At 46.3% G+C, this 14,149-nt stretch overlaps 1 long non-coding RNA gene across 2 annotated transcripts; it reads left to right on the forward strand.

Annotated features, from left to right (window-relative positions):
* Positions 1-5,143: 5,143 nt before the first annotated feature.
* Positions 5,144-8,163, forward strand: LOC309584654. Of its 2 annotated transcripts, none has more exons than XR_014227255.1 (3): positions 5,144-5,179; positions 6,885-7,107; positions 7,648-8,163. It is a non-coding gene; the product is annotated as an uncharacterized lncRNA (long non-coding RNA). The 2 variants fall into 2 exon arrangements; XR_014227256.1 differs by having other exon boundaries at positions 7,662-8,163.
* The last annotated feature ends 5,986 nt before the right edge of the window (positions 8,164-14,149 follow it).

Below are 14,149 nucleotides of genomic sequence, written 5' to 3' on the forward strand. Positions count from 1 at the left end.
CCAGTACACATGATCAGATCTGATTTCCTTTTTTACCCACTCTTTCATGCAGAATTGAATCATTTTTACTTTATCTTTTCCTTTTGTGGAAGGATCAGTTTCCCAGTTCGCAAGTTTGACCCCAAGGGGACTGTCTTGGGGTATCTCCTCTGGCACTCTTGAACTTATTTTACCAGGTAGCTGCCCCATTTTTCCAGGAGTTCTCTATTCCAACTTACTCAAAATACCAATTTATCCCCCCCTTTGAAATACTAATTCATTCCTTTAAAACACCAATCTTCACTGCTGTAAAGTACTACCCACCCCTTCACGGTACAAAAAACCAAAAAAAATTTATTACAGCCCACCTCCCCAAAAACAAAGTTAACTTTTAATTACACAGTCTTTCATTCACACATTCACTCCTTTTTAATATTTATTCACTCACTCATTCTTACTCACAACAGAATAATAAGGTACCTCTTTCAAGTCACTTGTTAGTATCCACCCATGGGTATGAAATAATCCTTAGGATTCTGGGTGCTCTTGGATTTCCCTCAACCCAGCACTGTTAGCATCCAACCCCAACTCCTCTTGGGGTACTTTTAGACCCTGGGTGCTCTTGGAGTTTTCCTCAACCCAGCACTGCTAGCATCCAACCCCAACTTCTCTTGGGGTACTTTTTGACCCTTGGTGCTCTTGGAGTTTTCCTCAACCCAGCATATGGGGGGGGTAGCTCCCACTTTGCAACCCCTTCCCTGGGACCCCGTCCCAGTCACCCCCGGGAGATTCTTTCACTCCTCTTATCTCTCGCTTCGTCTCCTCACTGGCCGCTGTTCTCGCGAACAAGATGGAACCGCAGCACTCAGAGACTGCCACACTCGCTTCGCAGATCTGGGACAACCAGTCCGCGTCTCATTCACACACACTCATCTCCCGTAACCACCCCCTTTTTGTTTGGACAATACTTACCAGTCCTGTTGCTTTTCCAGTGTCTGTGGGATTTTTGTCGAGAGCGCTCTCTTTCATTTGCTTTATTTTTGTGTCTTTCTTGTCCTCCGGGTGTTGCCCTGCTGCCACCAAACTGCGCCAGAGGATGCCAAGCAAGGGTCCATGCCAATTTGGGCAGGGGGCGCCTTACCCTCGCTTCTTGAATCCTCCCACGCTTTTCAGAGGCGAGGTGTAGATCCCGGGCGAGGCCCCAATTGTGAAAAACGAGGTTCACTCTCCTGTTAGAATTTAAAGAGTTTCATATAAAGACAATAAGAGACACATAAAATAAAGCAAAGGGATAACGGCCGGGTGCCTTGGCGCTCTGCCAAGAGCACACCTGATGCTCGAGGTGAGTCCTTTTTATACCATTTTTACTGTCTGTTCTTTATTCATATTAAAACTTTTCCAGGAATTGATCTGCATGGCCACTCCTTGGGTCCGCCTTTTTAGAGCATGCGTAGTCTTCTGCCTTGTGGTTTTATTTCTTTTGATTCTTGGGGTTGGGCCCGCTAGGTAAGAGTCGATGGTAGGGTGGATCTCTTAATTCTCCAGACAGTCAGGGCTGATTGCAGCTTTGGGCCTCTTTGTCCCCCGGGCAGAGCGGTGATAGCGGCTCTCGGACCCTCCTGGCTGCCCTTTCTCCGGGTGGAGTAGCCTTTGGGCCCTTTTGTTCTCTGGACAAAGTGTTGATTAGCAGCTCCTTGGGCCTCATCCTCTGCTCCCTTGGAGGTTATCTTACTTGCTCACACTTGCTAACATTCTTGCTAAAAAGAGAGAAAACTACATCCACACAGCAAAAAGCATTTCTAACATTATATAATATCTACTTTAATACTTTGCGAGAAGCCAATACTATAATATATGTTTATAACAATGTGAAGCAGAAGAAAACCCTTTTTTCCTTAAGCATACAAAAGAGACTTTTCAAAAACTGCAACACTGACTAAAATCCCATGTTCTGTTACCCTTTGTGTGAGTTGGGTAAAAGGAGAGAAGTGCTGGGGGGGAGGGGAGGGTTTGCTTTAATTTCTTGTTATTTCTTTTTACTTTTAATTCTATTAGTAATAAAACTCTTTCTTTGTACCACAACAGTTTAAGTTAGAACCTGTTTTGCCTCGCAGCTCTCTAGTTTTCCTCAATATTTTCTTATTTTCCCCTTATGAAAAGAACAGATTTCGTGTGCTTGATGCTTAGCTGCGTCAAACCATGACACTGTGGTTTTGGTTGTTTGTCTGTCTTGTTATCTATATATATATTCTAGTAAAGAACTGTTATTCCTTTTCCCATATCTTTGCCTGAAAGCCCCTTAATTTCAAAGTTATACTAATAAGGAAGGAGGGGGTCATATTTTCCATACCAGGAAGGTTCCCGCCTTCCTTGGCAGACACCTGTCTTTCAAACCAGGACACTCCTTTATTAATTGATGGTACAGGCCTGTAACTCACCTTGTCCATGTTTTTCTTTTCACTACTGGGGTGTCACTTTCTCGCGCTTTCACATGTCGGAGGAAAATAACTTTAAGGGATGGGACTATGCAATTACACTAATTTATTGTTTAAAGTAACAAACGCATCAGTCGAGGCGTGAGATTTTACAACACCTCCGAGTAATGGTTACTAGTCACAAGATTTAGGGTTACATCGTAATTTATAACTTTCTAATCCAATAGATACTTAAAACAACACTTTGTTTTAGATTTATGACCTATCACCTGTGGCACTTCTCACTGCAATGCAGCTATGTCTTGACCAATAACTTCTCATGTCACGTACACACAGATGTCTCTCTTATACCATCTACATTCTTAACTTAAACTATATAAAATCACACTATTATATTTTAAAATCCTCCACCAAAACACCCAGTGTACAATTTTACTTATAATGATAGGAACACAAGTTTGTAATCCTTTTGCTTAAAGTCTATAAATTTCTGTCAATTAAGCCAGACCTAGTCTCTTCCAGGGTTGTAAATCAAAGCCTCCTTTAATTGCAGGAGTTTCTACTCTTCTGTCTCCCACACTGGGGCAATTACTGTAGTTGCTGGGGTTTGAGTCCCTGTCTCAGGCATAGTGTCCTCAAACGCAGCTTGGGTTCCTGCCTCAACTACAGTCCTCTGAGAGTACTGAACAGTGGCTCCATAAGCACAGACCAGGCCCTGGTACAGGGCAAGAAGCTGCTGGTTTTCATTGGGGTAGGCAATGCATTGTTGCTGCCTGTTCTGAGCTTCCCTTCCCCCTCCCCAAGACAAGCCAGGACTTTCCTCTGCCATGTGCTCTGAACTCCTTTGTTCCAAGCGCGGGCAAAACCAAATGTAACTCAAACTCTTTAGCAGTGTCTGATTGGCCAGTCACCCCGGGTCCGCCCCCAGTTCTCCCCTTTCCCCTTCTCCGAATAAAAGAAGGACCCGAGAGGGGGCCCGCCCTCTTTGGCTTTGCAATCCTTCTGCGAACATCTGTGCGTGTCTGTCTCTGTTTGAAAGCTTGTAATTGCAGGAATTAGGCAAACCAAAGGCTGTATTTCTCCCTCTTTGCTTCTACTGGTGGTATCAGCTTTGCAGCTACCATTTGTTGCTTTCAGAGCTACTGAAATGCTAGGCTGCCCGAGGCTTTCTAAGGCATTGAACTACCAGCATAGCCGGTAAAAAGCTGTGAGTATTTCCACAATGCACCTTCTGTTAGTTGATGTGTCAGTTTCTTAGCATCGTTTACCTGTTCAGGTCTAAAATCCCAGGTAATGGGAGGTGATGACTGCCTTAAAAACCTGCCCAAATTCTTCCACGTACCCTGCCACCCAGGAACTGAATGCCTCAGGGCAGATTCCAATAGCTCCTCACCTAAAATTTGTTTTCTCTTACACCAGGATGGCAACAGATTCCATAAACTCCATAGTGTACCAACAATATTAGCTAATAATATTTACAGTATTAAACAGCTTACATAAGGATGAGCAAAGACGGTGGGAGCCTGCATTATAAAATCATTCACATCCACCTCCAGCGAGGAGAAGGAGGTGTATTGCCTCATTGTCATTGTTTGTGTTAACATGTTCCCAAACTCAGCAAAATAAAGAGATAAGCAATGCAGCTGACAAATGCCGTGTGCTGCACAGGAGCCTGCTGCTTAATAACTACTATTTACCATTTACTATAGCGTGCAATACTTCTATCTATATAACTGCCTCTATTTCACCCCACATTTGGGAGCCAAAAAGGACTGTAGTGGGTTGACTTTGGCTGGGTGCCAGGTGCCCACCAAGCCACTGTATCACTTCCCTTCTCAGCAGGACAGGGGAGAGAAAATAAGATGGAAAACAACTCATAGGTTGAGATAAGGCAGTTTACTAAAGTAAAGGAAAAAACAAGTGAAAGTTTGTGCGCACATAAGCAAAGGAGAATGAAAGTTAATCTCTACTTCCCATCAGCGAACAATGTTCAGACGCTTCCCGGGAAGCAGGGCTTCAGCACATGTAGCGGCTGCTTCAGAAGGCAAACATTGCAGAATCATGAATATCCCCCCTTCCGCCTCTTTCCCTTAGCTTTTATATCTGATCTGATGTCATACGGTATGGAATTTCCCTTTGGTTAATTTGGGTCAGCTGGCCTGGTTGTGTCCCCTCCCAGGACCTTGCCCACTCCCAGCCCCCTTGTTGGGAGAAGAGAATGTTAGAGAGACAGTGCTGTTCAGCAGTAGCCAAAACACTGGTGTGCTATCGACACCGTTCTGCAACAGTACTGTCCTGTGGCTAGCGCGTTGTCCTGGTACCGTGCAAACTGCTGCTTGCCCTGAGCCGGAGAGATGGAGCCCGATCGCGGCGTGCAAGGGGAGCGGGCAAATCGCCGGCTGGGGTTCACCCGGCTCCGGAGGTAGGAAAAAGCATAGGGCCTCACGTGGGAGAAGGGAATTTATTCCAGGGCAACAGCCCATGGGGAGGGGGGGGGAGGGGGAGGGAGGGGGGGGGAGGGGGAGGGAGGGGGAGGGAGGGGGAGAGAAAATCCACACGGCCGGGCGAGGCAGTTTGTACCCCGACAAGCAGGCGTGGAAAACACACAGTAACCAATGAAACATCAGCTAGGGGGTGCTAGCCAATGGAGGAAGGGGTAGGCGGGGAGGAGTAACATGGGCCGATTAGCTGCTCAAGAAATTAGAGCTTGCCCTGGGTCACTCTGGGAAAGCAGATATGGGGGAAGGGAGATATGCAGCTAAAAGGTAAGGCACGGATTTATGTATTTTTCCCAGCCTTATGAATGCTCAGGGCTTTTGTGGTGCTCCCTGTAATTTCAGGGGTTTTCGGCTGTGGAAGGATCAAACCACTGGACTGTTTGGTCTCTGTGATTCGGCCAATCATAGCTCACCGCAACACCCTCCAGCTCTCAATGCAAAGCACACCACTGTGAGGGCTGCTAAGGAGAAAAAAGAACTCTATCTCAGTCAGACCCAATACAGGAGGGAACATTAACCCACGGGAGCTCTCCTTGCCATATTGCCTTTGTCTGGACACCATGTGGTACTATCTTCGGGAAGTGTTTTTTTTTTGTTCCCAGTGGTGAATACCCTTTTGTGGATAAAACACCTTCTGTTTTGTATACTTTTGCTATTAATACTGCTGTTGTTATTGTATTACCGCAGGCCTAGGCCCTAGGGTATATCACCGTGTCCTGCAGCCGTAGGGAGGAGGAGGAGAGAAGATCCAGCAGGCAGGAATTGTGCAGAAAGATTGATGTATTTAATTATTTTACAAACTCTTTTATAGACTTTTTTCTTCATAATCTAATTGGACAAAGGATTAGCCACCCCTTGGGGGTGATTGGCTAAAATCCTAAAACATCCACTGTCAAAATATTTTTCTACTGTACCATAAACAAGACTTTCCAAGGTTGCAGGTGGCTTGGTTGTTTACATAACTCTGCTACCTCTTCTGTGAGAGAGAAAAGTCTCTCGCAGACTTAGAAAATAGCAAGAAAATCCTTGCTAGCAGCATTTTTGTATCTACATTATTCTGCTCTTAGCGACTTGTTATTTCAATTTATAATCTCTTATTTATTGTCCCTTCTTACCTAAAGGGGTGGGGGAAGGGGAGTGGCTTATTTGGAGTTTAATTTCCCTGCTGGTGTTAAAATCAGTACATCGAATTGGCGCCCAATGTGAGGCTCAAGAGAGAACTTGAAATAACAATTCTGCTCGAAGCATTTCTGTACTGGGTAGAAAACTCCCTGGTTACAATGTCGCTTGATTTGTTCATGTGGGTGTGGTAGTTAGCCCAGTGTATATTCCCATATATGCTCCTTGTGATAATATTTGTCAAAGTAGGGAGAGGGATCTAGATTGTTTTGTTGCTGTATTGTGTGACATCAGTTTATGACATGATAATATCAAGGGTAATGAGGGTGATTTGGGATGTATATTCAGTGTTGTTTGCCTGTCCTAGCCTTGGCTGCTACCTCTGGGAATTGATTAATAATCATACCCAACCTGTAGGAGGAACAGGAGAGCATGATTTTTCCCAGCCTTTCCCCCACTTCTCCTCCTTCAGGTCTGCTACAACAATTTTTGAGAATTCTAATTATCTTTGCATATTAAGGAAAGCATCTTTTTGTTGCTAAGTCTGCCAGGTCTCAGTGCTGTCTACACCCTGTTTAGAGTCAAGACAGCGATTTCTCTGGAAGTTGTCCAGAGACCTGCCCTGGGGGTGGGTAGTCCTTAGTGGCATGGAATGTGGGAGAAAATGGGCCAGCTTTTGAAGGAGTATTCTGTTCCAATGATTTGAAAGTTCATCCCTGAACACATACAGGATCCTGATAAAGTGGCAGAATATTTGAAAAAAAATTGCTGTGGCAGTTCCAGAGAGGTGCAAAATTATTCCATGTGCTAGGCCCTGGCTACTGCTTATCGCACACTGTTCATTACTGTACAGCACCCTCAGGGGAAGGAGGAGGAAAGCAGAGCAACAGGCACTGTGGCCACTCAAACTGCAGCTGAACCAGAGGAATAACCTGTGCCATTAGCTGTTGTCCCTATACAGAAGAAGAAATCCAAGACCAAATCAGTTAACTTAGTGATGGATGAAGAGGAAGCAAGGCCCTCAGAACAGGAGAAAGAGGCAGGGCCAGAGATAATCCCCCAATTCATATACCCAGGTGAGCTGCATATGTGGAAAGATTACAGCCACCAGCCAGGTGAGCCCCTATTGACTTGGCTGCTCTGATGCTGGGATGTCACAGCTGATGGTATGGCACTAGATTGTAATGAAACCAAGCAACTGGGATCCCTGTCCCGGAATGCAGGCATTGACCAGGGAATCTGGAAAAGACCATAAACTCTCAGCCTCTAGAGGAGACTCCTGTCAAGTGTGAGGGAAAATACCCTTGCAAAGTTGACCTTTCAGTGCACCAAGATGGATGAAACACCATGGAGCAAGGCATCTGGTGCCTGATGGAATTAGCTGCACTGGAGGTAGTCTTCTCACAATGTATTGGGGGGGGGGGGGGGGGGGGGGCGGCTACAGGGGTGGCTTCTGTGAGAAGCTGCTAGAAGCTTCCTCAGTGTCTGGCAGAGCTAATCCCTGGTGGCTCCAAAGATGGATGTGCCACTGGCTGAGGCTGGGCCAATTAGAAATGGTGGTAATGCCTCTGTGATAACATATTTAATAAGAAATCAAAACAAAAGTTGTTGCACAGTTGTAATTTTCCAGACAGAGAAGAGGAGGAGGTGAGAACATGTGAGAAGAACAACTCTGCAGACACCAAGGTCAGTGAAGGAGGGGGAGGAGGTGTTCCAGGCACCGGAGTCAAGATTCCTCTGCAGCCTGTGGTGAAGACAATGGTAAAGCAGCTATCCCCCTGCAGCCCATGGAGGAGCCCCATGCTGGAGCAGATGGATGCCTGAGAGGAGGCTGTGACCCTGTGGGAGACCCATAGAGAGAGGGGCCTTGCTCCCATGCTGGAGCAGCCTGTCCTTGAAAGACTGCAGCCCATGGAAGAGTGACCCATGCTGCAGCAGTTTTGGGAGGACTGTTGCCCGTGGGATGGACTCAGTTGCAGCAGTTCGCAGAGAGCCGTTGCTCATGAGATGGACTTACATTGGACAAGTTGCCTGTGTTTGTATATAGTTATCTGTATGTGCATACGTATACAGTTGAAAGGTATAAAATCTGGGCATGATCTTAATGGTATAGAATAAGGGGTGGGCAATGTCCTGGGTACAGAGACGAGGGGGTGGAGTTTCATTTTACATCATGGCCATGAACGCGGCAAGGAGTGGTTCGGGGGGGGGGGGGGGGGGGGCAGTTTCCTGCAGGGTATGCGGAGGAAGTTGAAGTTTTTGCTTTACCCCATTCACGGAAGGGGAGTGGACCCCATGGTGCAGCAGGGCAACAACTCCTCTCCCTGAGCAGCGTGATGCCTGAAGTGGCCACCGAAAAACAGAGACTAGACAAGAATAAGGGAATAAAGGTAGGTATTTATTTGAAGGGCCTTCAAAGGTACACCCTGGGGAGAAGAAGCCACGGGTGATGAACCGACCAAAATCCCCATTTCCTGCCTCCTTGCACCACTGGAGTAGGAGGTAGAGCTGGGAAGGATGGAGAGGTAGGGGGAAGGTGTTTTCAAGGGCTCATTTTACTTCTCATTATCCTGCTCTCATTTTGTTAGTAATAAATTCATTTCATATCTCTAATTCAAGCCTGTTTTGCCCATGATGCCATTTGATGAGTGATCTTTCCCTGTCCTTATCTCAACCCATGAATCCTTTGTTATATTTTCTCTCCTCTGTCCAGCTGCAGAGGGGAGTGAGAGAGCTGCTTTGGTGGGTGCCTGGCATCTGGCCCGGGTCAACCCACTACACACATAATGAGTGATTCCCTAATAATCCAGACAGCATCCAGTATACATAAAGCATGTGGTGGAAATTTGTACAGCATGCGCCAGCACCATATGCCAACTCCTTGGGAGTGATGCCATTGAAGGGGTGTTACGATCCAGTTTAAACCCAGAAAAGCAAAGCAAACTAAGTCTCTGTGCATAAACCGAAAAGAACTTAGAAGGTTCAAAATATCCCCAGAAATGAGATTAAAACCAAATGAGGTTAGATGTTGTTGCCAAAAAATTGATGTATTTTATTTAATAGTGTTATAAATAAAATATGTAATTCGTGCTATTATATATAAAACTGAAATATAATTAGACCCTACAGAGACCGAGTTTCTAAATCCCTGCACCAGCCTGGCTGAGAGAAAAATTTCACAACACTAAAAGTATTTCTTTCACAATAAGTGAGGATTCCACCTAGGTGGGGTTGGATCTTATCACCGGGACATTTGCACCATGACGACTTGATCACCACACTCTGATATCTACATTGCATCTGATAAGGAATCGGACATTCCAGGAACTAAAAATAACTATTCCAGGAACCAGAGATGGCCCATCCATCAGCAGAAATGGCCCACTCATCACCCAGGATGGACAATTCATCAGACCCAGGAAAGGCTTTGTGCGGCCCAACTCCGGGACAAGAAAACTTAATGAATACGAGAAGAATAGAATTAATTCGGGCTCTGCCCAAAAACTGTATAAGAAGGGACCAGCCAAAGCAGCAGTGGTGAACTTGGGAGGTCTGATGCGATAGAGATCAGATCTATGCGTGTTCACCCAGCTCCGACCCCGGGCTCGGTCCTGTTTTTCTCGATCGTGGCGTTTGAAACTGATATTTCGGTCGCATAATAAATGTCATTTCTTTATTAATTTTGATTGGGCAATTTTGTTTATATTAGTTTGGTGACCCCGACGTGATGCGATTTGGGGTACCGCGGACCCCTTTTTCGGTCAGGAGGCGCCCTGCTAATTTTTCTAGCGGCCTGGCCGGACAGGGTATCCCGCGGACCAATCGTATCAACGAACCTAATTTAAAGTAGCACCCCGATCGAGAAAAGGAAATAAAACGAGCTCTCAGGGAACTCGGGGGGGACCCAGGGTGGGATCCCCGGAGCCGCGGCAGAGTAATTCACTCATAAAAATCTACGTGCACGAAGAATCCACGCAGGAAAACGGACCGTAAGTATTGTGTGGTTGAGTGAGGGCGACCGAGCGTGTGTGTGAGACGTGATATTGTCACGAAGCGAGTGTGGACCCCAAGATCGCAGTTCCTCTCTCCCGCGAGGGAAGAGGTCGGTCACGGGGGAAGCGAAAGAAAAACCTAATTTTTTTTTCCCACACGTCAAGCACGAATAAATTGAGAAATTCGGGGAATCGGTTGCGGATGGTTAGGGGGAAGGGTACGTCCTTTATCGAGTTCAAGGACTGGTAAGCCCCCTAGTCTCGGACATATTTAGTCCAGGTAAAAGTCAGAACTTCGAGAGCAGTTACCAGAAGGAAACCCCCAGACCGGTCCTCTGCGAGGGCTACTCTACCGGTAACATATTAAATACAAATTCGAAACGGTACCGAATTCAGGAACTTAGAGGACTCTGCGCAAAGTCCAGGTAAGAAGTAATTTTTTCCTTTAAGATGGAACAGAAAAAGAGTAAAATCCCGAAAAAACCCCAAGAAAAATCAGGGGGTGGGAAGGAACAAGGGATACCTGAAATCCCGAGAAATAGTCCCTAGGCTGGAACATTGGGGGGACTGTCCCGAAGCATTGCCCGCCCCCCCGGCCAAGCCCAGGCTCCTGTGGCGCCGCTCGCAGCTGCACCGCCGCTCCTGGAGCCCGAGGTCCCGCCTGCCCCAGCTCTCACGGCACCACCCGCGGCTCCACCGCTTGTCCCAGCGGCGGCGGCTCCGCCGGTAGCCCCGGTGTTCCCGCCGGCCCCTCCAGCCCCTGCGGGTCCGGCAGCAGACCAGCATCCTCTTATGGCCTCTCGCCCGTGCCCCGGCCCCGGCCCCGGTGGTAGCCCCAGTCTCGGCTCCGGCCCCGGTCCTGATGTCCGCGGCCGTTCCGCCGGCCCCTGCCCCCGCTGCGTTGTCTGACACAGCTCCATTGAACCCGGCTGCGGCCCCACGGGCGGCGCCGGGTCAGCCAGCAGCAGAGTTCTGCCGCCGTGGCTGCTGTGGACCTGTGCAGAGGGTCCACGCCGGCCTCTGGTGTCCGTCAGAGGAGCTTGTCCCCTTGCCACTTCCAGCCGCACTTTCCGCTTATCCCCCCCCTCTCCTGGAAGAGTCAGCCCCGGAGAGGATCCTCACCTCCTACCCCCCCTCCCTCGCCTGCACCGTTCCCTTGGCAACGACCGCTTCTGCCGTTTCTCTTAAAGGAGAAGCAAACACCAAAGTTTGAGCAGATCTCAAATATTTAGCACACAAGAAGAAAAAGGGGTTGATTCATGGGAGAAGGATGAAAGATGAGAAAATCTTTCAGGAAATCTAGTACTGTCAGAGGCTTCTCAATTTAAGGTCCAGGAAGCCCTTGATAAAATTAAAAGTCGGACCCTTAAAGCAAGAACTAATTTTTTGTAGACTTGGGATCTGAACAAACCACCGTTCAGTGACTGCCGAGTGGATGTACAACAAGCAAAGATACCCCGACGGTGGTCGGAGAAAAAGAGGATTCCTTTAAGGTCCCGGTTATTAAAAATGTAGAGTTCGAATCTGAAACCAGGACATGCCTAGGTAACGTCTTGTTGATTGAAGAGGCGAACTACAATTTGTTAGGAAGAGATTTGATGGTGGCTTTGGAGGTAAGCTTGATTTTTCAGGAGGCACAAGGTTAAACAATATCCTCTTCCTATAGAAGGGAGAAAGGGACTAAAGCAAGTAATAGCTGGGGCGCTGTTCCCCACGGTCCCCTAATCCGTGCACTTTGCTGGGTGACACCCCCGCTCAGATACCTGGTGTAGCGTGGTATACTTGAGAGGTGCCTTTTGGACTTGTACTCTGACTGAGGAAAGCTGGGATTGTTCCACTTTTCGGTGGTGGGATCCAGGAACCCGCTGGGGGCGGCAGCTCTGGTGAGCCTCCTTGCCTCAGGGGTTTGTGGACTCACCGAGATTGTTTGGTCGGGCTCTTGAGCCATTGCTCAGCTGGTTTTGTTCGGAGAGCCAGGCTACCTCAGTGTGTGAATAGCTTTCTGGTGGCTGGACCAGCCGAAAGGGATGTGAAAAAAGCCACTATAAGGCTGTTAAATTTCTTGGGAGACAAGGGGTTAAAAGTCTCCAAATCAAAACCCCAGTTCACTGAACCCGAGGTAGAATACCTGGGACATTGGCTAACGGAAGGGAAAAAAAAAAAAAAAACAGGGGGAATTATTTTTACAGACTCCAAGTATGCATTTGGTATGGTACACACTTTTGGGGAAATTTGGGAAGAGGGTTAATTAACACTAGAGGGAGAGGATTAATCCATGGGGAAATAATAAAAACAGATCCTGAAAGCTGTCAGGGAGCCAGAGGCAATCTCAATAGTGCATGTTAAGGGACACCAGACTGGGATGCAGTTCCGGACCCGAGGAAATAATCTAGCTGATAAAGAAGCAAAAAACGCAGCATTATTAAAGGTAAGTACCCCAGAGGTCGAGCAAGGAGAACCCAAAGAATACCCCCCACAACCCCCCCAAAAAAGGAGATTGAAGACTACCTAAAAATAGGAGCAAAACAAGAAGAAGGTAAGTAGAGGTTACCAGATGGGAGGGAGCTACTGTCAAAGGAATATAGTAGAAAAAAATTCTAAAAAGACTGCGCCAGCAAACTCATTGGGGGGCAAGGGCCCTAGCAGATCAATTTTTAAAATTTTTCGGATGTAAGGGTATTTATGAATTAGCAAAGCAAGAGGTACAGGGGTGCATGATATGCCAGAGAATAAACCGGGCTAACTCCCGACAGGCAGTACTGGGAAGTCGTCCTGCTGCTCATCGGCCTTTCGAAAGGATCCAAATAGATTTTACTGAGCTTCCTAAAGTCGGAAAATATAAAAATTTGTTGGTATTAGTTGATAAACTAACCCACTGGGTGGAGGCTTTCCCTACCTCAAGGGCAACAGCCCAGACAGTTTCAAAGATATTATTGGAAGAAATTATACCCCGATATGGTATAATAGACTACATAGATTCGGATCAAGGAACACATTTCACCTCTAAAATTATTAAGCAATTGGCTGAAGCTCTGAGAATTCAATGAGAGTATCACACTCCTTAGCAGCCTCAGAGTTCGGGTCAAGTTGGGAAAAAAAAAAAAATGAATCAGACACTAAAAGCTCAATTATCTAAATTAATGCTGGAAACAAAAATGACATGGGTAAAATGTCTCCCCTTAGCCTTGTTAATATAAACAAAATTGTCGAATCAAAATTAATAAAGAAATGACATTTATTATGTGACCAAAATATCGGTTTCAAACGCCACGATCGAGAAAAACAGCACCGAGCCCGGTGTCGGAGCTGGGTGAACACACATAGATCTGATCTCTATCGCATCAGACCTCCCAAGTTCACCACTGCTGCTTTGGCTGGTCCCTTCTTATACAGTTTTTGGGCAGAGTCCGAATTAATTCTATTCTTCTCGTATTCATTAAGTTTTCTTGTCCCGGAGCTGGGCCGCACAAAGCCTTTCCTGGGTCTGATGAATTGTCCATCCTGGGTGATGAGTGGGCCATTTCTGCTGATGAATGGGCCATCTCTGGTTCCTGGAATAGTTATTTTTAGTTCCTGGAATGTCCGATTCCTTATCAGATGCAATGTAGATATCAGAGTGTGGTGATCAAGTCGTCATGGTGCAAATGTCCCGGTGATAAGATCCAACCCCACCTAGGTGGAATCCTCACTTATTGTGAAAGAAATACTTTTAGTGTTGTGAAATTTTTCTCTCAGCCAGGCTGGTGCAGGGATTTAGAAACTCGGTCTCTGTAGGGTCTAATTATATTTCAGTTTTATATATAATAGCATGAATTACATATTTTATTTATAACAATTCCCCCCCTTTTTATATGGAAACATTAATTCGTGCTACCTTTTGTTACTTAAAAATAGAAATACTATTATCAAATACTACAAATATAAAGGTATGAAAATTCAAACAAAAGAATTCTTTTTAGTTATAGCTATTTAGTTTTTCTTGTAACTAGCTTTTCCTCCTTAATCTGCTTTTCAAACTTCATCAGAACCTCAGAAGCTTTACTATTTGCTTCTCCTTCTTTTAATTCCATGATTTTAGAGATTTTATTGTTTTTGCCTAATCTTCCAGCAACTAGTTCCGGGTCCA

This window comes from Coloeus monedula (assembly GCF_965178545.1).
Source record: "Coloeus monedula genome assembly, chromosome: W".
In the NCBI taxonomy this organism is placed as follows: Eukaryota; Metazoa; Chordata; class Aves; order Passeriformes; family Corvidae; genus Coloeus; species Coloeus monedula.